Here is a 23,579-nt window from a genome sequence, read left to right as displayed (position 1 = left end):
TCTGTCCAGTCGGACAGCAGCTGGGAACTTGTCAGGATACGGCAAAGCAGCCCCGCCCCGCCCCGCCCCTGGCCCGGGTGGGAAAGAAACGACTTCTCAGCGGGAACCTGCCCCTTGGCCCATGTCGTGCACCAGCTCGCTCTGTCCCGTTGGCTTGTGCTCCAACAATCCCGCTGCACTCCTCTGTCTCCCCGGGCCGCTGATTTGGGGCCACCTCTTCCCCGTAGGGACAGGAGCTTGTGCTGGTTAGAGCTGGCAGTGCCAGGGGGCGGTGGGCCCACCCTCTGCTCTGCATTCAGGGTCATTCTGGAGCCCTGCAGCCTCCTTCTCCCCTCCCTCCGTGTGTGTCTCAAGCACTGAGTTGTGAACACACCCAGCCCATCCTGTCTTGGGCGATGTTTCTATCTGAGCTCCAGGTAGAGCGTGTGTGCGATCCTGCTCCCCCTTCACTCACACATTGGGCAGCTTTGCTAATGCCGGTTTGGGTGGGCCGCCAGGGGGCACGGGCACCCCGCTGCGGAGGGGCAGCCGCTGGGGAGCGTGGATTGTGCAGAGAGCCTGGAGGGAGGGACAGCGCTCCCTGCAGGAAGTGTACTCCCAGCGCCGGGCGGCTCTTGCAGCTCCAGCTGGGGCAAAGCGGCTGCTGGCGCGTACCTGAGCGAGGTGGCTGCCTGGGAACGAGGCTAGTGTGGATACAGCTAGAGACACACGTGCCCGTGTGATTCTGCCTCCGGCCAGGCCGACAGCCTTTCGCACTAAGATCCTGGGCCCAACACGGCTACGTCGGCACCGCAGACAACGTTAAAACAGTGATGCCAGAGGTAGGGGCGGGGGAGGGCTTTCTACAGAGCCTCCGGCTTGCTTGGTTTCTTGGCAAACACCCAAAAACATTGGTTCTGAGGTTGCAAGTTTGAGCAAACGATCATTCTAAAGGGCCCTGGGACGGGCTGAGAGGGAAGGCCCGGCCGTGCGGTCTGTCGGGGAGCAGGCTGGGCCCCCTGGAAAAGCTAGGGGGGCGGGGGGGACAGGAAGTCTGGTATGACAGCACCACCCATACTAGGTAACATGGGACTGGGGGGGGGGTGGCTGGGGCTTATTCCTCTAGGCCAGGAGAAGTGCTGAGCTGCTTGGCACGGCCCTGAGGCTTTTAGGCACCCGAGTGAGGGACCTGGTCACTCCAGACGTCCCTGGCGTCAGTGGAGCCATGTCGGGAGTGGGACTGGGGCCTCCAGCCTGGTGCTGTCGTAGAGCGGGCGGGAGGGGGGACACTGCCCTTGACTCGGGAACCCCCGAGCAGCAGGCTCACGCTGCAGGCACATGGGACCGTTCTCTCCAGGGAGCCTGGCCCTGCACCCCTGGGCGGGTGGGAGTCACTCACCTGGGCTGCTCCCCTTCCCGGGGTGGGGGGCGGGTGCTGGACCTCCGCTAGGAAACTGAAGCCACCGTGCAGCGCAGGCTCATCCCCAAACCCACCGGCCCCATTAGCTCTGCATGGGAGAGAGGCGGCTCTGCCCACGAGAAACCCCAGGCCTCCTGCAGATGGAGGGCTGGACACACCTCCCAGTCACTGAGGGCTCCTGCACCCAACCTACCTGGCAAATGAGCAAGCGATTCTAGGAGACAGATCATCAGTATTTTCATCATCAGCTATTCCGGACGGTGCACCAAGGGCTGACCAGTTAATATGGCGTCCCTAGGATTTCATCAACTCCAGTGCAGCGTTGACTATCGCTTTCAATTACAGTGACGTGCTAACAGGTCATCGCTTGCCAGCAAATGACTTCAGAGCTGATGACCAAGGCCATGTCCCTGTCCCTGGAAGTCCATGTGACGGTATCACATTGGTGAGGTACCAAGCGCCGTATCTGTCCCTAGCTCGCGTTAAGGTGGGTTACCCACCATCCATCCCAGCACCTCAGCTAGGGGAACAGGGCGAGCCAGCAGGAAACTGCGTGTTCGCTGCCAGGACACCAATGTGGTGGCTGCATGAGAAGCAACAGATCAAGGGACCTTATTATCCAGTTTGCATGGAAACTGGCCTACTGCTCAATCATACGGTCTTCACGCTGTCAGCCAGACCCTTCTGTGCCCCTTTGTATCTGGGCATCACCCAATGGGGCCGTCAGGGCAGGTAAGGAAATGCTGTCTCGTGCTAATTAGCCTGCGGCATTACTGGTAGAAAGTGTTAGGTCTTGGGAGACCCGGGTTCTGGTCCCAGCTCTGCTCCTCGGCCAATCGTTCCTGTCTCTGTGCCTCAGTTCCTCCATCTGTAAAATGGGGATACTAACCTCCTTTGTAAAGTGCCTTGAGATCCACTGCGGGAAGAGCGGCATGGTGGTGTTACTATTAATGAGCAGCTTTACAGGAGAAGTGATTGTGAACACTTCCCGATGCTAAAGAGTTGTATTAGCTTTTCAAATAGCCAAGCCCAGGCAGGCAAACAGGACAGCCTGCCCCTATTCCTGAATGCACTGATAGGCCTGATCTATTACCTGCTTAGAAGCATGAGTTGGAACTGGGTTACTCAGTGCAGATGGTCTATTCAATAGGTGAGGAGGTGCTCTCAAGTCTAGGTGTTGGATGCTGGCTCCTGCCTGCCGTCTTTGTGGTTTTGTTAGCTTTTCATTACATTCCTAATGCGTTTCGGAGATTCAGTCATTCAATTGTAAAGTGTGTTTTGGTTTTTTTTAAAGAAAAAGTCATGCATGTTTCTCCTGATTTTTGGGGCTTGCATAACTTGGGTTCAGTTTTGAAGTACAATTAAAATCCATGCGGGGTTGTGTCATGAGCTTCCCTCTCTTTCCTTTACCAGCCATCGCCAACAGAGGATACGTTAAGGGAGTAAAACGGATCGCAGAGCCCAGGAGGGTCTGAACACCTTCAGCCCTGTAGAGGGCAGCGTCTGCAAGTTCAAACAGGCAAAGCTGCTAGGAGTAGCGGCTACTGGTGTATAAATTGCAGGGCTGGCTGAAAAATGTCAAGTCATGATTTTTGCAACGTATTTGTGAAAAACGTATCCTCTCTAAGGAATTCTAATGAGCAGTTGACTACTCTTTTTTCAGGGACAGGACAAAAAAATGGTCATGAATATTCTTCTATTTGATATAGGTGCTTATACTGTGCTCATCGCTGGAGTATCTGAACACCTTCACGTGCGTTAAGTAACGGCCGCCACAGGTTGTCTCTTCTCCCGTCCCCTGCTTAGGGGGAGAAGCAAGTGCAGTGGAGTGACTTGTTTTTGGTAGTGTGTGTGTGGATATTTTGTTATATGAATACATCTGCTCTGTACTTACATTCGAGAAGGCAGGTCAAAGAAATGTGCCTTGCACTTGGAGCAGACAGTGGTGAGGTTTGTGCTGGTCCTTAGTTCTTGGGGGAGTTCATTCCACAGTCTCGGACCATCCCGGAGGCGGTTCTGTCCCCCGCACAGACAAGCTTTCCTCCTCGTGCTGAGAGTTCCATTGTGCCAGAAGGGAGGAGCTGTCGACTACGGTCTTCATCCCAGACCATTCAATGGTGGTCTAGGTATCCTGGGCCCAGGCCAGGGAGCACTTTGGAAGCTAAAGACTGAGACCTTGTATTTGAGTTGCTATTCTATGGGAAGCCAGTGTCGAGAGCAGAGGACAGGTGTGATGTGTTCGCAGTAGTCTGTAGCTGAGGAGACGTGCTGCAGCATTCTGCGCCCATTGGAGTTGCCTGAATGCTGAAGGCTTCATGCTCAGGTATATCACGTGGCTGTAACCCAGCCAGGAGGTGATGAAGGCGTGAATAATTGAGGCCAGGTCTTTGTCCACCAGGATGGGACAGAGTCTTCTAGCCAACCAGAGGTGATAGAAGAAGTTACTCTCAGCTGCATGGAGCTCTGCCTTGGCAAGGAATCCAAAAGCGCTCCTAGCTACAGACCGAATTGACCAATTCCAGATGTGCATCTTCAACCAATGGATACAGGCAGTTCTTCAAAATACTTTCCTCTCCCCACCATCATCACCTCTGTCTTGCTCAGCATCGGCTTCAGCCAGCTGTCCTTCATCCTTGAACTTAACACCTCCAAGGACCAGGCCATCTTGGTGGGGGTCGTATGTGGTGAAGGACAGGTAGAGCCATGTGTCATCTGCATACAGCTGCATGTTGATGTTGAAAAGGGCGTGAGAGAGAATTGAACCTCGTGGTGGAGGTGCGGTTTCCCATCAGTACTCATTGAGTGTGTTCCTCCAGGAAGGCCTCAAACCATTTTAGCACATTAACCTGGATCCCTACCACCCCTCTCAGGCAAGACAGCAGTATCAACAACATTGTTGAGTGTTGCAGACAAGTCCAGGAGAATAAGAATGGAGGCCATCCTCTCTCCGTTGAGAGGAGGAGATCATCCATCACCACCACTAAGGTGGTTTCGGTTTCACGCCCTGGCCTGAATCCAGGTTGTGCTGGGTCTAGAACGTTGGCTTCAGTTCGATGAGCTCGTAGGTGGCCTTTGGCTAGCTTCTGTCTGAGCTTGCTCAGGAATGGGAGGTTTGACACTGGGCAGTAGTTGGCAAGGACTGAAATGTCCAGGGTGGCTTTCTTCAGGGTGGCTTGGACTACTGTGTAGGAATAGGTTAAACGCATGTGGGGAACTGGCAAAGCCAAAGGGCAGCTGGTTCCAAGTGAGAAGACCAAGTGAGAAGTGTCCTGGTCTTGGGGTAACACTTCTAAGGTCCACAAGCCATAGATTCATGGACAGGTAGGGGGTATGCGGTATTGTCTCACGTGGAATGATGGCCAACCCTTATGTGTGAGAACCTCTACAATGTGCAGCGTAGTGCAGCCACACAAAAATATTGTGAAATTCTTGGAATATCTGGGCTAGATCTGACATGTCCTTGGGTAGGTGTGCACTCCACTTGGAGTTGGGTTTGTTCTTGGAATTCAGGATATGTTTTTTTCCTATCCTCTCCAACCCTATCTCCTTAAGCGAGTATTAGTATTGGTTGTCTCAGTGAGGGTGCACCAAGTGTATTTTCCCAGGTGTCATACCTTCTGGGGGGATCAGGTGCCTTTCTCCCCAGTGTGGGAGTGTGTATCTGGATCGGACAGGAAAGGAGAAAGACGTACTGTGTCTGCTCATCCCCTTCTAGTGAGATCTCTAAGTAACCTCTCCAAGGAGAGGCATGTGGGTGTAGCATTTGTCAAGATGTTACTCATCGTTATCCTCATGCTTGTAGTGCTGGAGAGCCTGGAGGTTCAGAGGTGCTATTGCTCTCGATGGAGTGTGTCGTTCCTATCTGGCTTTGAGGGAAAGAGGATCCTGTTTTCTGTGTCGAGAGGCGATTTTCTGGTTGGGGTGCCTCCGGTGGCACGACGCTGGAGTCAATGGTCTTGTCAGTCTTGGCCTTGTTCTCTTCCTGAGGAATATCTGTTAGAACAGGCTCCCTCATCTCATCATCCTTACTTCACTGGTTTGTGTCAGGCAGTCTCGGCCTCTGAGAAGAATGACTCTCCGTGGGGCCTGGATTTGTTTCTCGGGCAGATAGCTCAGCGTTGAGAACAGTTGCTGACGTTGTCCCAGAACATCTTTCGACAGGCTGGATTCCCATTTCACTTACCCTGCTTTGGGGAATGTAATTCGATTCCAGCATAAGGAAGAGGATCTGAAACACATGACCAGAGGGTTGCTTAGCAGCTATCACTCCACCAGATCTAAGGATTAAATCCATGCCAATAATCCTTTGCTTTGTTTTTCATAGATAGGTTTGCTCTTAGTTCCCGCAAAGTCTAGAGTAAACCTGGCCTATCCCAAAAGTCTAATAACAGTTAGACAGGGTTATAACACTCTCTCCCAACTCAGTTGCACCGGGATAGCCAGTTTGGCCAAGTTCTTGGAAGAGCCCATTAGTCATAAGGCAAACCTCAGCCTCGGAGTCTAGTAATGCCCATGTTGGGACCTTACCTCCTAAGGTTATCTGCACATATTGCTGAACATTCTTCTGTGGTTGTAAGAGTCTTCCCAAAGAAACCTTGTCGGAGGCTAAGTGACCCGTCTCTCCTTTGTTTTCACTGCACCAAGGGACAGTGACTGGAGAGCAGCTGCATTTCTGAATGGTGTTAGGTATCACTCTAGGGAAGACCCACTGCTCCAGTCCTTGGTTTGGACTCTGGGCAGGAGCAGAGGGTGCCCCGTTCAGTGTCCCGGTCGTTAGTATTGCAGCTCCGGGAAGTGGGGGAGGGAGATGCAAGAGGCAGCTGGAGTTTGGAGGGTAGGAGAATAGGGGAGCTGGGGGATGCACTTGGGTGTGTCCACTCTGCATTGAAACCCCCGCGGCTGGCCTGACTTGGGCTCACTGGGCTTGGGCTGCTGTAAAATTGCTGTGCAGATGTTCAGGCTGGAGCTTGATCTTTGGGACCCTCCTCCCCCCCCCCCCCCGAGAGGGTCCCAGAGCTTGGGCTTCAGCCAGGGGTGCCGGAATAGGGAGGGCCAGGGGGCCATGGCTCCCCCACTGTTTACTGGCCATAAGGGCGAGCAACGGGGGGAAGGGGCGGAGAGGAGCGAGCGGGGGGGCAGGGTCTCGGGGGGACGAGGTGGTGTGGGAGCAGGGCCTCGGGGGAAGAAGCAGTGGGGAGGCAGGGAGGGGGCGAAGGGGCAGCGTGGGAGTGGTGCCTTGATGAAGCAGGGCCATGGTTTGGGTGCCTGTGGCCCCCCATTTTTAAGGTGCTTCCGCCACTCCTGGCTTCAGCCTGCGCCCGAATGTCCACGCCGCAATGTTTAGCCACCCAGCCCGAGCCCAAGTCAGCTGAGCACGGCCGTGCTGTGGGTCTCTCTTATTCCCGTGTGAATGTGCCCTCAGTTTTTTTGTGTGGCGGCTGCAAACCTAGTCCCGTTGGCCCAGTCGCTCTGTCTGCTTTGTGCTGCTCCACAGTAGGGCAAAGCAGCAGGGATGTACCAGTGACTCTAGGAGGAAAGGCTAAAAATATACGTTTCATATCAGGGCTTCAGCTCATTAGAAGTATCGCCCGGTAAGATTCTCTTTGTGATACTTGCTTAGTGCTCGGTGATGAAATACTGATTTGAAAAAACCAAACCGATGGAATGCCCAAAGCAAAGGTATGTTAAGATGTGGCTAAAGAGAGAAAATCTGTCAGTAACTTGGAGCAAAGGACAGGACGGGAATGTTACAATTTTCCAAACACAAAGCCTGTAAAGCCAGGAAATACTGAGATTACTTTAACAGAATCCAAATATCCATGGTAGTGCGGATCTGAGACAGGAGATCGTGTGATCCTGGCCTTGAGCCACACAAGCAGGAGGCCATGTAGGAAGCTGCAAAGGCGTTTCCAGCCCTGTACTTCTAGGGATATTCCTGACATTACGTCCTATGTCCACTTCCGTGGTTCGTCATTTCTTTGCTTCTGTATCAGCCCATCATGTTTTCTAGTTTCCCAACTGGACGCAGCTGGAGCTTGATTTTCAGAACAGCTGAGCATTCTCAACCCCAAGTGAATCCAAGAGAGCTGCTGGTGCTCAGCACGTCTAGAAATCAGGCACAAAGTGTCTCCACTTGAGCACCCAAAACCATTGGCCATGTTGACCTTAACCTTGGCACTGACCTTTTCAGGAGGCTGCCAAATCCAGCCTCCACCTCATAGCCAGCACACTATGATGTCATGGCTAGAGGCTGGAGTTACTTTCAAAGCAACCAGGCAGACTTACGGGAAGGATACAACAGGAACAAAGCAGTGAGGCTGGCTTCTCCCCACAGAGAAGCAGGGAGCTGGGGATCTCTAGGAAGACTCTACTAAGAAGGTAGGGACAGTTCTTCAGCCTGGGAGGGGTTTGGCTTGGTTTCCCCTTCAGCTGATACTTAACTCTGCCCCAGAGGGGCACCAAGGAAAAACAATCCGATTGTGATTAAGGCATTGTAGAGTTTTGAGGACCCAGATTAGCCTAAACTGATTTTTAAAGCCATTAGATTTTCGTTTGTTTCCCCTTCGTGGTGTCACTACAGAGCAGAGCTCAGGACTTGAGGGAAGGGGTGATCAAGTTGCCTGAGAGCCTGTAATTGGACCTGGCAGTAAATATTTCAATTAGCGAAAGCAGCAAAGCGTCCTGTGGCACCTTATAGACTAACAGACGTATTGGAGCATGAGCTTTCGTGGGTGAATACCCACTTCTTCAGAGGCATGCTGACAAAGTGGGTATTCACTCACGAAAGCTCATGCTCCAATACGTCTGTTAGTCTATAAGGTGCCACAGGACTCTTTGCTGCTTTTACAGATCCAGACTAACACGGCTCCCCCCTCTGATACTTGACACTTCACTTCAATTCGTGAGTTCACCAAAGCCTTGTGGCCTGATCGCACTGTTTCCGTTGCACAGGAGATGAACTTCCAGTCAGCAGGGAGGGATTGGCCTGCCACCAATGTCTGTCCCGATCCCGCATTCATCAATCCCAAGGCTGGAAGGGACCATTGCGATAATCTAGTCCGACCTCCTGGGGAGCACAGGCCAGAGACCTGCCCCACAATAATTCCCGGAGCAGAGCTTTAGAAAAACAGCCCAACATGATTTAAAAATCATCAGTGATGGAGAACCCACCGTACCTCGGTAAATTGTTCCAATGGTTAATTACTCTCAACCTTTAAAACTTCACTCCTTATTTGCAATCTGAATTGTTATTGGATACTGTTGGGCCTTTCTCTGCTAGATGGAAGAGCCCATTATTAAATGTTTGTTCCCCATGTAGGTACTTAGAGATTGTAATCAAGTCCCACCCCCTTAACCTTCTCTTTGTTAGGCTCAAAGAGCTCAGTCTATTTAGCTTATCACTGCAAGGCAGGTTTTCATTCTCGTGGCTCTTCTCTGACCCCTCTCCAGTTTATCAACATCTTTCTGTGGGAGACTATTCTGCAGTCTGCTAGAGAACAATCTCCATCCGCGTCCCCTGGGAATCTCTTTCCATTTCCTCGTTATTCCCTGTTGTTCAGCCCCACCCCAGGAAATTCCTTTCCAACCATGGGGAGACCATCTTCCTCCACAAAAGCCTCTGGCAGGGGCACGATCCCTCTCACTTCAGTGCAGCACACAGAGACAAGGGGGAAGACATCTACCTACCATTAAGCCTCACGGAGTCAGGGGGCTGTGACTCAGCACATGCGGGGGAGTGGGCTCCTCAGAACTAAGTTACTCATGAAAGGTTGTGGTGTTTCTCAGACTAACCCCCGCCTCAGCCACCTCTTTGCCGTGCAGCCCATGTAAGGAGGCACATAGTCTGAGGGACCCCCTTCCAGGAGGGAAGTGATGCAGCAGTGGGAAAAAGAAGCATTACATCCATTACAAACCGGTTATTTCTATTTCTTTTCCCATTTCTTCCATCCCTCCAGCCCATCTGCGTGTCCTGTCTTCCGATAGTGGACAATGCCAGATGCTTCAGAGGGAATGAACAGAACAGGGCAATCATCAAGTGATCCATCTCCTATTGTACACCCAGCTTCTGGAAGTCAGAGGTTTAGGGAGACACAGAGCATGGGGTTGCATCCCTGACCATCTTGGGTAATAGCCACTGATGGACCTATCCTCCAGGAACTTATCTAATTCTTATGTTTGTTTTAAACCTGCTGCCTATTAATGTCATTGGGTGACCCCTTGTTTGTGTGTTACATGAAGGGATAAATAACGCTTTCTCATTCACTTTCTCCATTCCCTTCCTGATTTTATAGACCTCTACCATATCCCCCTTCGTCGTCTCTTTTCTAAGATGAATGGTCCCAGTCTTTTTAATCTGTCCTCATACGGAAGCTGTTCCATACCCCTAATCATTTTTATTGCCCTTCTTTGTAACTTTTCCAATTATAATGTTTTCTGAGATGGGATGACCAGACCTGCACATAATATTCAAGGTGTGGGTGTATCATGAATGTATATAGTGACATTATGATATTTTCTGTTGTCTTATCTATCACTTTCTTAATGGTTCCTAACATTCTGTTTGCATTTTTGACTGCCGCGGCACATTGAGTGGATGTTTTCAGAGAACTATCCACAAGGACTCCAAGGTCTCTTTTGTGAGTGGTAACAGCTAATTTAGACCCATCATTGTATATGTATAGTTGGGATTGTGTTTTCCAATGTGCATTACTTTGCATTTATCAGCATTTAATTTCATCTGCCATCTTGTTGCCCAGTCACCCAGTTTTGTGAGATCCTTTAGTAGTTCTTCACAGTCAGCTTTGGACTTAACTATCTTGAGTAGCTTTGTATCATCTGCAAACTTTGCCACTGCACTGTTTACCCCCTTTTTGTAAATCATTTGATAATATGGTTAACAGCACAGGTCCAGTACAGATCCTTGGGGGACCATTATTTACCTCTTTCCATTGTGAAAACTGATAGTTTATTCTTACCCTTTGTTTCCCATCTTTTAACCAGTAACTGATCCACAAGAGAACCTTCCCTCTTAGCCCATGACTGCCTACTTTGCTTAAGAACCTTTGGTGTGAGACCTTCTCAAAGGTTTTCTGAAAGTCTAAGTGCACTATATCCACAGGATCACTCTTGTCCACATGCTTGTTGAGGCCCTCATAAGAACATAAGAAAGGCCGTACCGGGTCAGACCAGAGGTCCATCTAGCCCAGTATCTGTCTACCGACAGTGGCCAATGCCAGGTGCCCCAGAGGGAGTGAACCTAACAGGCAATGATCAAGTGATCTCTCTCCTGCCATCCATCTCCATCCTCTGACGAACAGAGGCTAGGGACACCATTCTTACCCATCCTGGCTAATAGCCATTTATGGACTTAGCCACCATGAATTTATCCAGTCCCCTTTTAAACATTGTTATAGTCCTAGCCTTCACAACCTCCTCAGGTAAGGAGTTCCACAAGTTGACTGTGCGCTGCGTGAAGAAGAACTTCCTTTTATTTGTTTTAAACCTGCTGCCTATTAATTTCATTTGGTGACCCCTAGTTCTTGTATTATGGGAATAAGTAAATAACTTTTCCTTATCCACTTTCTCAACATCACTCATGATTTTATATACCTCTATCATGTCCCCCCTTAGTCTTCTCTTTTCCAAACTGAAGAGTCCTAGCCTCTTTAATCTTTCCTCATATGGGACCCTCTCTAAACCCCTAATCATTTTAGTTGCTCTTTTCTGAACCTTTTCTAGTGCTAGAATATCTTTTTTGAGGTGAGGAGACCACATCTGTACACAGTATTCGAGATGTGGGCGTACCATGGATTTATATAAGGGCAATAATATATTCTCAGTCTTATTCTCTATCCCCTTTTTAATGATTCCTAACATCCTGTTTGCTTTTTTGACCGCCTCTGCACACTGCGTGGACATCTTCAGAGAACTATCCACGATAACTCCAAGATCTTTTTCCTGACTCGTTGTAGCTAAATTAGCCCCCATCATGTTGTATGTATAGTTGGGGTTATTTTTTCCAATGTGCATTACTTTACATTTATCCACATTAAATTTCATTTGCCATTTTGTTGCCCAATCACTTAGTTTTGTGAGATCTTTTTGAAGTTCTTCACAATCTGCTTTTGTCTTAACTATCTTGAGCAGTTTAGTATCATCTGCAAACTTTGCCACCTCACTGTTTACCCCTTTCTCCAGATCATTTATGAATAAATTGAATAGGATTGGTCCTAGGACTGACCCTTGGGGAACACCACTAGTTACCCCTCTCCATTCTGAGAATTTACCATTAATTCCTACCCTTTGTTCCCTGTCCTTTAACCAGTTCTCAATCCATGAAAGGACCTTTCCTTTTATCCCATGACAGCTTAATTTACGTAAGAGCCTTTGGTGAGGGACCTTGTCAAAGGCTTTCTGGAAATCTAAGTACACTATGTCCACCGGATCCCCCTTGTCCACATGTTTGTTGACCCCTTCAAAGAACTCTAATAGATTAGTAAGACACGATTTCCCTTTACAGAAACCATGTTGACTATTGCTCAAGAGTTTATGTTTTTCTATGTGTCTGACAATTTTATTCTTTACTATTGTTTCAACTAATTTGCCCGGTACCGACGTTAGACTTACCGGTCTGTAATTGCCGGGATCACCCCTAGAGCCCTTTTTAAATATTGGCGTTACATTAGCTAACTTCCAGTCATTGGGTACCGAAGCCAATTTAAAGGACAGGTTACAAACCTTAGTTAATAGTTCAGCAACTTCACATTTGAGTTCTTTCAGAACTCTTGGGTGAATGCCATCTGGTCGCGGTGACTTGTTAATGTTGAGTTTATCAATTAATTCCAAAACCTCCTCTAATGACACTTCAATCTGTGACAGTTCCTCAAATTTGTCACCTACAAAAGCCAGCTCAGGTTTGGGAATCTCCCTAACATCCTCAGCCGTGAAGACTGAAGCAAAGAATCCATTTAGTTTCTCCGCAATGACTTTATCATCTTTAAGCGCTCCTTTTGAATTTTGATCGTCAAGGGGCCCCACTGGTTGTTTAGCAGGCTTCCTGCTTCTGATGTACTTAAAAAACATTTTGTTATTACCTTTGGAGTTTTTGGCTAGCCGTTCTTCAAACTCCTCTTTGGCTTTTCTTATTACACTCTTGCACTTAAGTTGGCAGTGTTTGTGCTCCTTTCTATTTGCCTCACTAGGATTTGACTTCCACTTTTTAAAGGAAGTCTTTTTATCGCTCACTGCTTTTTACATGGTTGTTAAGCCACGGTGGCTCTTTTTTAGTTCTTTTACTGTTTTTCTTAATTTGGGGTATACATTGAAGTTGGGCCTCTATTATGGTGTCTTTAAAAAGGGCCCACGCAACTTGCAGGGATTTCACTTTAGTCACTGTACCTTTTAACTTTTGTCTAACTATCCCCCTCATTTTTGTATAGTTCCCCCTTTTGAAATTAAAGGCCACAGTGTTGGGCAGTTGAGATGTTCTTCCCACCACAGGGATGTTGAATGCTATTGTATTATGGTCACTATTTCCAAGCGGTCCTGCTACAGTTACCTCTTGGACTAGCTCCTGCGCTCCACTCAGGATTAAATCTAGAGTCGCCTCTCCCCTTGTGGGTTCCCGTACCAGCTGCTCCATGAAGCAGTCATTTAAAGTATCGAGAAATTTTATCTCTGCATTTCGTCCTGAAGTGAAATGTTCCCAGTCAATATGGGGATAATTGAAATCCCCCACTATTATTGGGTTCTTAATTTTGATAGCCTCTCTAATTTCCCTTAGCATTTCATCATCACTATTACTGTCCTGGTCAGGTGGTCGATAATAGATCCCTACTGTTATATTTTTACTAGAGCATGAAATTTCTATCCATAGAGACTCTATGGAACCTGTGGATTCGCTTAAGATTTTTACTTCATTTGAATCTACACTTTCTTTAACATATAGTGCCACTCCTCCCCCTGCACGGCCTGTTCTGTCCTTCCGATATATTTTGTACCCCGGAATGATTGTGTCCCATTGATTGCTCTCAGTCCACCAGGTTTATGTGATGCCTATTATATCTATATCCTCCTTTATCACAAGGCACTCTAGTTCACCCATCTTATTATTTAGACTTCTGGCATTTGTGTACAAGCACTTTAAAAACTTGTCCCTGTTTATTAGCCTGCCTTTTTCTGATGTGCCAGATTCTTTTTTATGTGACTGTTTATCATCTGATATCATTTCCCTTACATTATACTTCTCATTCCTCTGCTCCTGACTATAACCTGGAGATTCTCTATCATCAGACTCTCCCCTAAGAGAAGTCTGTGTCCGATCCACACGCTCCTCTGCAGCAGTCGGCTTTCCCCCATCTCCTAGTTTAAAAACTGCTCTACAACCTTTTTAATGTTTAGTGCCAGCAGTCTGGTTCCACTTTGGTTTAGGTGGAGCCCATCTCTCCTGTATAGGCTCCTCCCATCCCAGAAGTTTCCCCAGTTCCTAATGAACGTGAACCCCTCCTCTCTACACCATCGTCTCATCCACGCATTGAGACTCTGAAGCTCTGCCTGCCTACCTGGCCCTGCGCGTGGAACTGGGAGCATTTCTGAAAATGCCACCATAGAGGTCCTGGATTTCAGTCTCTTCCCTAGCAGCCTAAATTTGGCTTCCAGGACATCTCTCCTACCCTTCCCTATGTCATTGGTACCTACATGTACCACGACCACCGGCTCCTCCCCAGCACTACAGAGAATTCCACTAGACTGGTAAAGGAAGTGTTGACTTCCCTAACAAATCGTGTTCCTCGTTGTGCCTGATAATTCTGTTCTTAACTATAGTTTCAACCTATTTGCCTGGTACTGAAGTTAGACCTACCAGCCCATAATTTCCAGTATCGCCTTTGGAGCCTCTTTTAAAAAAAATAGACATTACATTAGCTTACCCTCCTGTCATCTGGTACAGAGGCTAATTTAAACAATAGGTTAAGTATCCCAATTAGTAGTTTTGCAATTTCATATTTAGAACTCGGGTGAATCTCATCTGGTCTTGGTGACTTATTGCTGTTAAATTGATCAATTTGTTCCAAAAGCACCTCTACTGAGACCTCAATCTGGGACAGTTCCTCAGATTTGTCACCTAAAAATAATGGCTCAGTGTGGGAATCTCCCTCACATTCTCGGCAGTGAAGACTGATGCACAGAATTAATGTAGCTTCTCCGCAACAGCCATCTCTTCTTTGAGTACTCCTTTAGTATCTTGATTGTCCAGTGGCTCCAATGATTGTTGGGCACTTCTGATGTACTTAAAAAATATTTCCTGTTTAGTTTCTGTCTCTCTTGCTAGCTGCTCTTCAAATTCTTTTGTTGGGGGCTACCTACTTGTATTTTTACATTTGACTTGCCAGAGTTTATGTGCCTTTCTATTTTCCTCAGTCGGGTTGACTTCCAATTTTTAAAGGATGCCTTTTTGCATCTAACCACTTCTTTTACTCTGCTGTTTAGCGATGGTGACCATTTCTTTGGTGCTCTTACTGTTGTTTTTATTTGGGGGTATACATTTAGTTTGTGCCTCTCTTATAGTGTTTTATAATAGTTTTCATGCAGCTTGCAGGCATTTCACCGTTTTGACTGGTCTTTTAAATTTCAGTTTAACTCGCTTCCTCCTTTTTTGCGTAATCCCCATTTTTAAAGTTAGATGCTATTGTGGTGGGTTTCTTTGGTATTTTCTCCCACACAGGGATTTAAAATTTAATTGTATTATGGTCATTATTACCAAGCAGTTCAGCTATATTCACCTCTTGGACAACATCCTGTGCTTCACTAAATCAAGAATGGCCTCTTGTCGGTTCCAAGCCTAGCTGCACCAAGAAACAGTCACTAATAGTGTCTAGAAATTTTATCTCTGCCTCCCATCTTGAGGTGACATGTTCCCAGTCAATATTATTTATTGGCCTTTCTGTTTTTGTAGTCTCTCTAATCTCCCTGAGCATTTCACAGTCACCATCACCATCCTGATCAGATGGTCGATGGTATATTCCTACTGCTAGACTCTTGTTGTTCAAGCACCAATTTCGATCCCTAAAGATTCTATGGTACTGTTCGAGTGACTTACAATTTGTACTGTACTTGACTTTACGCTTCTTTCACATATAGTGCCACTCCCCCACCAGCATGGCCTATTCTGTCATTCATATTTATTTTATACTGCGTCCCATTGATTATCCTCTTTTCACCAAGTTTCCATGTTGCCTATTATATCAATAGCCTCATTTCATACCAGGCACTCAAGTTCACCATCTTAGTATTTAGACTTCTCACATTTTGTATAGAAGCACTTTCATAAGATTTGTCAATATTTAAATGTCTGCCTTCACGTGATGTAATTGTGCCTGGGACTCTTTTTCGTTTGACTGTTTCCTTCAGTTCCTGCCTGTACTTTGTCAACATCTATTCTCTCCTCTTTACTAGGCTATGGAGTATCCTGTTTAATAAATCTTCCCTTAAGGGATGGCTGCGTCCAAACCGTGTGCTCCTGAGAATCTCTTTACATTTCATTTTCCTCATTGTTCCCTGTTGTTATAACTCCCCAGCCTCGCCCTAGGAAATTCCTCTAGAGACGTCACTACAAGGGGCACAGCCCCCAGGAGCACCAATGCAGCACACACAGACCATCCCACCCCGGAGCTATGTGAAAGCAGGAGTGGGGGAGAGCACAGGGCCTGGGTCCCCAATGTCTCTGTGCTCATCCATGTTCCTGCCTCAGTTCCCCTGCCTGGGCTGCCTCAGAGTGCAGTGGACCCAAGGCAGTAGTGCCGGGGGCAGGGGGAGGAGGAGCCATGGAAGATTTAAAGAGCACTGACAGTTGGACCACACAATCTACCAGTGAGAACTCTTTCAACCTGTGTCCATCCAGTCTCTCTTCCTACCGCTGATTCATTACAACCAATAGAATTGTTGCATACAAATTAGCTGCGGAGGAAGAGTGGTGATTGGCTGATTTTTTTCTCCTTAGCTGTTGATCTGAGCCTCTCCGTAGCCTATATATCCACAGCGATTAGATACAATTGTTAATAACTTTAGAAATTATTTTGTAAAAACTATGTACAAGATTGCAGTTAATTTTGACGACGGTATATGGAAAATTGGACATGTCTGGCACCCATTTTTAAGTAGGGTGACCAGATGTCCTGATTTTATAAGGTCAGTCCTGATATTTGATGCTTTTGCTTATATAAGCACCTATTACCTCCCAACTCCATCCCAATTTTTCACATTTGCTATCTGGTCACCCTACTTTCAAGATTCTTTGAGACACAGACTGATACAGAAGCTGCATTTCTTAATGGGCCCAGTCTTTAATTCATTTTAATTCTAGCTAATTGATTTACTTGTAAAGGCTCAGAAAAGTCATTCTTTGCCCAAAGAGTCAGTGCTGTAATTCTGGGGAGTACATGCTTAAATTTTGATACAAAACGGAGAGGTTGAATCCCAGCTTTCAATGCAAAACAAAACAGTCTAATCACAACAATTATTTTATTGTTTCTATGTTGTAATTTTTTTTAGTAAAATGACCCATTATGACATTGGTAAGATATTTGCATGGGGCTTTATTTATGTAAGTGTCATAATTAAACTTAATATTCAAGTAGACTTGTGTTTCATGACTTACATGATATATTTATTTACTTATTTTTACAAAATTAAATTGTTTCCTTCTGTTCCTTGTCTACATATTCCAAGATGGGGTTTCTGATTCACAAACTTTCCTCTACGTAAAGTGAGAAGGGACTGAAAATACGACACATTTACAGAGCTGAAGAGGAAGTCCTGAGGAAGCTTGCAGGCAGGATTGCAAAGGATTACATTGATTGACTTGACTGAGCAGGAGACAGCAAATCCCATGCAATGAAAGATATGGGGAAAACTGGAGCAGTAGTTAGAGGCAGGATGAGGTTAAGGGTTATTATTATTATTATTTTTTTTGAGGATGAAGAGGGGAAGGAGCCAGCTCGATGAGGGAGGAGATGGCCATGGGAGGCAATGGACTTAAGTAGCAGGAAGGGATGGGGTCACTGGGGCAGATGGAGAAGTTAGAGATGCAGAGGAGGCAGAAGACCTCAAGGTCAGTGACGTGGAGAAGGCACAGAATATGTAGGGGAGGAGGGGATAAGGAAGGGCAGGGGAGCTCAGTCTCAGTAAGGAAGCTGCTGCCAGCTCTGACCCTGGTGATTCCAGGAATCTGCTCCCATAGAGAGAGAAAATGGAGCTGTTTATCTCCTGGCACATATGCATGTCCATCTATGCAATGGCTGAGTCCACATCTACAGGGGCATGAGAGTGCAGAGCCTGTGTGTATATCACAAGGTGCAAGGGCTGTGTTCACATCTGCAGCTGTCCGGGAGATGTGCACATCTGCAGATGTGTGTGTATGGGCAAGGGCCATATGCACCTCTGCAGATGTATGAGAGGGCAAGGACTGGGTGCACTCTGCAGGTGTGTGGGAGTGTGTGGGCTGTGTACACAACTGTGTGTGTGCATGGGGAGATGCACATCAGCTGCAGGTGGATGGAGTTGCAGGGGCAGTGTGCACAACTCCAGGTGCATGGGGGCTGCACAAATCTGCAGTTGCAAGGGCTGTGCAAATCTATAGGTGTCTGGAGTATGTGTGTGGGCGCTGTGCACAGCTGCAGGTTCATGGAGGGGTGTGTGTGTGTGGGGGGGGGGGGGGGTTGCAGGGACTGTGTGCCCAGCTGCAGTTGTGTGGATGTGCAAATTTGCAGTTTCCTGGGGGTTGCTGGGGCTGTGGAAATCTGTAGGTGTCTGGAATGTGTGTGTGGGGGGGCTGTGAACACAGCTGCAGATGCATGGGGGGCTGTGTGCACAGTTGGAGGCATGTGGGAAATGCGTGCAGGTGTGTGTGTGTGTGGGGGGTGTTGCAGGGGCTGTGTGCACAGTTGGAGGTGCATGGGGGATGTGCCCAGCTGCAGGTGGGGGGGGGTTGCAGGGGCTGTGTGTGCATGTACGTGGGGGGCTGCAGGGGCTGTGTGCACAGTTGGAGATGTGTGGGGGAGGTGCCCAGCTGCAGGTGCATGGGAGCATTGCAGGGGCTGTGTGCACAGTTGGATGTGCATGGGGGATGTGCCCAGCTGCAGGGGCTGTGTGCATGTGCGTGGGGGGCTGAAGGTGCTGTGTGCCCAGCTGCAGGTGCATGGGGGCGTTGCAGGGGCTGTGTGCCCGGCTGCAGGGGCTGTGTGTGCAGGTGCATGGGGGGGCTGCAGGGGCTGTGCGCCCAGTTGGAGGTCCACGGGGGCTGTGCCTAGCTGCAGGTGTGTTTGGGGGCTGCAGGGGCTGTGTGTGCATGTGCATGGGGGGCTGCAGGGGCTGTGTGCACAGTTGGAGATGTGTGGGGGAGGTGCCCAGCTGCAGGTGCATGGGAGCATTGCAGGGGCTGTGTGCACAGTTGGATGTGCATGGGGGATGTGCCCAGCTGCAGGGGCTGTGTGCATGTGCGTGGGGGGCTGAAGGTGCTGTGTGCCCAGCTGCAGGTGCATGGGGGCGTTGCAGGGGCTGTGTGCCCGGCTGCAGGGGCTGTGTGTGCAGGTGCATGGGGGGGCTGCAGGGGCTGTGCGCCCAGTTGGAGGTCCACGGGGGCTGTGCCTAGCTGCAGGTGTGTTTGGGGGCTGCAGGGGCTGTGTGTGCATGTGCATGGGGGGCATTGCAGGGGCTGTGTGCCCAGCTGCGGGGGCTGCAGGGGCTGTGTGCACACTTGGCGGTGCATGGGGGGGCTGTGCGCTCCGCTGCAGGTGCGTGGGGGCGATGCAGGGTCTGTGTGCACACTTGGAGGTGCATGGGGGGCTGTGCGCTCTGCTGCAGGTGCATGGGGGGCTGCAGGGGCTGTGTGCACACTTGGAGGTGCATGGGGGGCTGTGCGCTCCGCTGCAGGTGCGTGGGGGCGATGCAGGGTCTGTGTGCACATTTGGAGGTGCATGGGGGGCTGTGCGCTCAGCTGCAGGTGCGTGGGGGCGATGCAGGGGCTGTGTGCACACTTGGCGGTGCATGGGGGGGCTGTGCGCTCAGCTGCAGGTGCGTGGGGGCGATGCAGGGGCTGTGTGCACACTTGGCGGTGCATGGGGGGCTGTGCGCTCCGCTGCAGGTGCATGGGGGGGCTGCAGGGGCTGTGTGCACACTTGGAGGTGCATGGGGGGCTGTGCGCTCCGCTGCAGGTGCGTGGGGGGGCGATGCAGGGTTTGTGTGCACACTTGGAGGTGCATGGGGGGCTGTGCGCTCCGCTGCAGGTGCGTGGGGGGGCGATGCCGGGTTTGTGTGCACACTTGGCGGTGCATGGGGGGCTGTGCGCTCCGCTGCAGGTGCATGGGGGGGCTGCAGGGGCTGTGTGCACACTTGGAGGTGCATGGGGGGCTGTGCGCTCCGCTGCAGGTGCATGGGGGGGCGATGCAGGGTTTGTGTGCACACTTGGAGGTGCATGGGGGGCTGTGCGCTCCGCTGCAGGTGCATGGGGGGGCTGCAGGGGCTGTGTGCACACTTGGAGGTGCATGGGGGGCTGTGCGCTCCGCTGCAGGTGCATGGGGGGGCTGCAGGGGCTGTGTGCACACTTGGAGGTGCATGGGGGGCTGTGCGCTCCGCTGCAGGTGCGTGGGGGCGATGCAGGGTTTGTGTGCACACTTGGCGGTGCATGGGGGGCTGTGCGCTCCGCTGCAGGTGCATGGGGGGGCTGCAGGGGCTGTGTGCACACTTGGCGGTGCATGGGGGGCTGTGCGCTCCGCTGCAGGTGCGTGGGGGCGATGCAGGGTCTGTGTGCACACTTGGAGGTGCATGGGGGGCTGTGCGCTCCGCTGCAGGTGCATGGGGGGCTGCAGGGGCTGTGTGCACACTTGGCGGTGCATGGGGGGCTGTGCGCTCCGCTGCAGGTGCGTGGGGGCGATGCAGGGTCTGTGTGCACACTTGGAGGTGCATGGGGGGCTGTGCGCTCCGCTGCAGGTGCGTGGGGGCGATGCAGGGTCTGTGTGCACACTTGGAGGTGCATGGGGGGCTGTGCGCTCCGCTGCAGGTGCGTGGGGGCGATGCAGGGTCTGTGTGCACACTTGGCGGTGCATGGGGGGGGCTGTGCGCTCCGCTGCAGGTGCGTGGGGCAGGTGGCGCGTGGGGGAAGGAGCGGGGGGCTGCGCACATCTGCAGCCGGGGGCTGGTGCCGGCCGCGGCGCAGTGGGCGCGGGGAGCGAGCGAGCGAGCGGGCGGGCGGGGGCTGCAGGGGCGGGCCGGGCCGGGCCGGGCGGGGCGCGGGGGGCGGCGCTGCGGGTGATGTCAGGCCGATGCTGCTGGAGCCGCGCGCGGTGCATTGTGGGCGAATCCCGCTGCCTGCGCCGCCTCCTGCCGCCGCGGATCCCCAGGCCGGCGCGCGAGGATGCTCCCGGGGGGGGCCCCGCAGCCGCAGCAGCAGCGCCCGGGGCAGGCGGCGGCGCGCAGCCCGGCGGGGCCGCAGTGAGGGCCGCGGGGGGATGCGCCGGCCGGAGAACGGGGCGGCGGCGGCGGGGACCAGGTGAGATCCGGGCCGGGCCGGGCCGAGCCGGGGGAAGGGGGCGCTGCGAGCCAGAGGACGGGGGCACTGCGGGCCCAGGCGCCTCAGCTCGGGGCGCCCGGGGCACGGTGGGAATTGTAGTTTCGCCCTGGTCCCGGGCTGCGCTCTGGGCGGGGCCGGCCCGGCGCGGGGACTCGCACTCCCAGCACGCCCCGGGGCAGGGCGGGACACGGCGGAGTGAGGGGCGGCGCAGCCAATCACGAGCGGGGACGGGCCGACTGCCGGCCACGCTCCTTGGGGAGCCTAAACGTGTCTGGAGCGGGTTGTGTCGGAGGGGGCGGGGCCTAGAGAGGCGGGACTCGGGCTTCGCACCTCGCCTGACTGTCAGCACGTGGGGAGGGCGGGGCCCCGAGGGCTGCAGCAGGGAGGGTGGATCTCTGAGGGGGGAGCAGGGACGCTTCATGCTGTAGTGGGGAGGGGGTGACACCGGGAGGGGGTGACCCCTGCGCAGGAGCGGGGTGATGTCGGGAGGGGGTGACCCCTGCGCAGGAGCGGGGTGATGCCGGGAGGGGGTGACCCCTGCGCAGGAGCGGGGTTCCCCGGGGGCGACGCCGGGAGGGGGTTCCCCCCTGCGCAGGAGCAGGGGTCCCTGGGGCCGATGCCGGGAGGGGATAATCCCTGCGCAGACGTGGGGTTCCCCGGGGGCGACGCTGGGAGGGGGTGACCCCTGCGCAGGAGCGGGGTTCCCCGGGGGCGACGGCGGGAGGCGGTAATCCTTGCACAGACATGGGGTTCCCTGGGGGTGACGCCGGGAGGGGGTAACCCCTGCGCAGGAGCGGGGTGATGCTGGGGGCGATGCCGGGAGGGGGTAATCCCTGCGCAGGAGCAGGGTTCCCGGGGGGTGAAGCTGGGATGGCATAGCCTGGGGCAGGAGCCAGTTCCCCTGGTGGTGTGGCTGGGAGGTGGTATCCCCTCTGCTGTAGCAGGGTTCCCTGGGAGGTAAAGGCTGGGAAGGGGTATCCCCGGTGGGTTCCTCTGGGGTCGTAGCTGGGAGGACATTTCCTGAGGCAGGAGCCAGTTTCCTTAGTGTTGTAGCAGTGGGGGGCAGTGGATTACACTGGGTCATAGCTGGGTGTATCTGGGGGAGCATCACTGGAGTGGGACTCCATTGGAGCGTAGCTTGGAGTGCATATCTCTAGAGAGGGGAATAGGTTCCCCAAGGCTTTAGGGAGAGGGGTGTTCATGGGGGAGGGAAGCTGGTCAGCATGCAATGGAGCTGGAAGAGAAGAATATCCCCATGGAGTGGGGAGTGGGTTCCCATGGGGCATAGGAGGGGGGTATTCCCAAGAGTGGTAGCGGGTTCCTTTGGGCTGTAGCTGGAAGGGAGTCCCTGGGGAACGTTGAGTGGGTTCCCTGGGTGTTGTAGCTTGGAAGGACTATTTGTTGGAGGCGGCATCTTCCTGTGGAGGCATAACTGGGAGGTTTTTTCCCTGGGGGAGGAGAATGAGTTCCCCTGGAGTGGTAGATAGGGGTATTCTATGATGGTGATGTTGAGGAGTTCCAGGGAGAGTAGCTGGGATGGGGTAGCTCAGAAGGGAGGAGGAGCAGATTTCTATGGGATGTAGCTTAGCAGAGAATTGTTCCCCTATGGTATAGCTGGGAACCAGCTTCCTCCCTCTCTCCCCCACCAGCAGATTTCTGTAGGGTGGTAGCTGGAAGGGGTGTATCCCTGCGGGAGGCGGGGCAGGTTGTCCTAGGGTAGTAGCTGGTGGTGGGTATATCCCAGGGGGTGGTACGGCTGGTTCCCTTAGGGTAGTAGTTGGAAGGGGGTTAATTTCCTAGGTGAGGTGGGTGAGTTGAGTGTCAGTTTGGGGTAGGGCATCGTGTCCCACTTATGGTGAATGTGGGAGGAGGTGGTTCCCTGCGGGATGGTATCTGTGTGGATAGTAACCTTGGGGGTCCCTTTGGGCGTGCGTTTGGGAGGGAGGAGTTCCCGCCACCAAGGAAGCTGCTGCTTCTTGGGGATCCCTAGGCTGGTGTCTCTCGTTGCGGGAGCATAGTGTCCTCTTTATAGACTTGACGCCCTTTCAGTGGGTGTTGACTGAGCCCATAGCTGGCCTTTCAGCCTGTGTATGGCAGTACGGAAGGCTTGAGGCCCGTGGGACTCCACAAGTGAAGGCTGTCAATGTGAAGAAGCAGCTATTCCATTCCCCCGTTTTGGACTGGGCCCCGTGGGTCCTGCTGTGTTGTGCACGCAGGGCTTGGCGCTGTCACTGGCAGCACATGGATCCCAGTATGGAGCCTGGACACCTTGTCACTGAGCACAGCTATGAGGAGATCATCACCAGTACAGCCTGGCAGCCTCTGCCCTGTTGCTCGGGGCCCAGAATTCTGGGGGAAGTTGGATTCCGCTGGAGAAGAGTAGCCACTCCCTTCTCGGTGACCAGGAACATGTGAGAGACTGGGTGTTTGCTAGGCAGGTGGGTGGAATGCCCCCAGTGTGTTTGTGGCATTTAGTCAGGCTCTGGCATGCTTCAGAGCCCAGGCATCGTGGAGCGGCTTGCCCAGAGTTCTCAACTAGCTTTTACCAGCTGGCAAGATCCCTCAGTCCTTACAGAGGTTCCTTCTGTGTCATCAGTCTGCTAGACAGGGTGGCATGGG

The 23,579-nt window shown here is 51.9% G+C and overlaps 1 protein-coding gene across 2 annotated transcripts in view; it reads left to right on the top strand.

The window, feature by feature from the left end:
- The first annotated feature begins 7,671 nt into the window (after nt 1–7,671).
- The window catches only part of TTBK1 (tau tubulin kinase 1), a 160,431-nt gene continuing 144,523 nt past the window's right edge, over nt 7,672–23,579 (top strand). Inside the window, exons 1-2 of one of the 2 annotated variants that reach the window (XM_045010367.1) lie at nt 7,674–7,777; nt 17,123–17,334. The gene's annotated coding sequence lies outside the window, so the exon portion shown is untranslated. Of the gene's footprint in view, nt 7,778–17,122; nt 17,335–23,579 lie in introns of both variants that reach the window. The other variant, XM_045010368.1, reaches the window with a different exon arrangement.

This window comes from Mauremys mutica, chromosome 3 (genome assembly GCF_020497125.1).
Source record: "Mauremys mutica isolate MM-2020 ecotype Southern chromosome 3, ASM2049712v1, whole genome shotgun sequence".
In the NCBI taxonomy this organism is placed as follows: domain Eukaryota; kingdom Metazoa; phylum Chordata; order Testudines; family Geoemydidae; genus Mauremys; species Mauremys mutica.
Note: the sequence above shows the minus strand (reverse complement) of the source record. Positions and strands in the feature narration are given on the sequence as shown.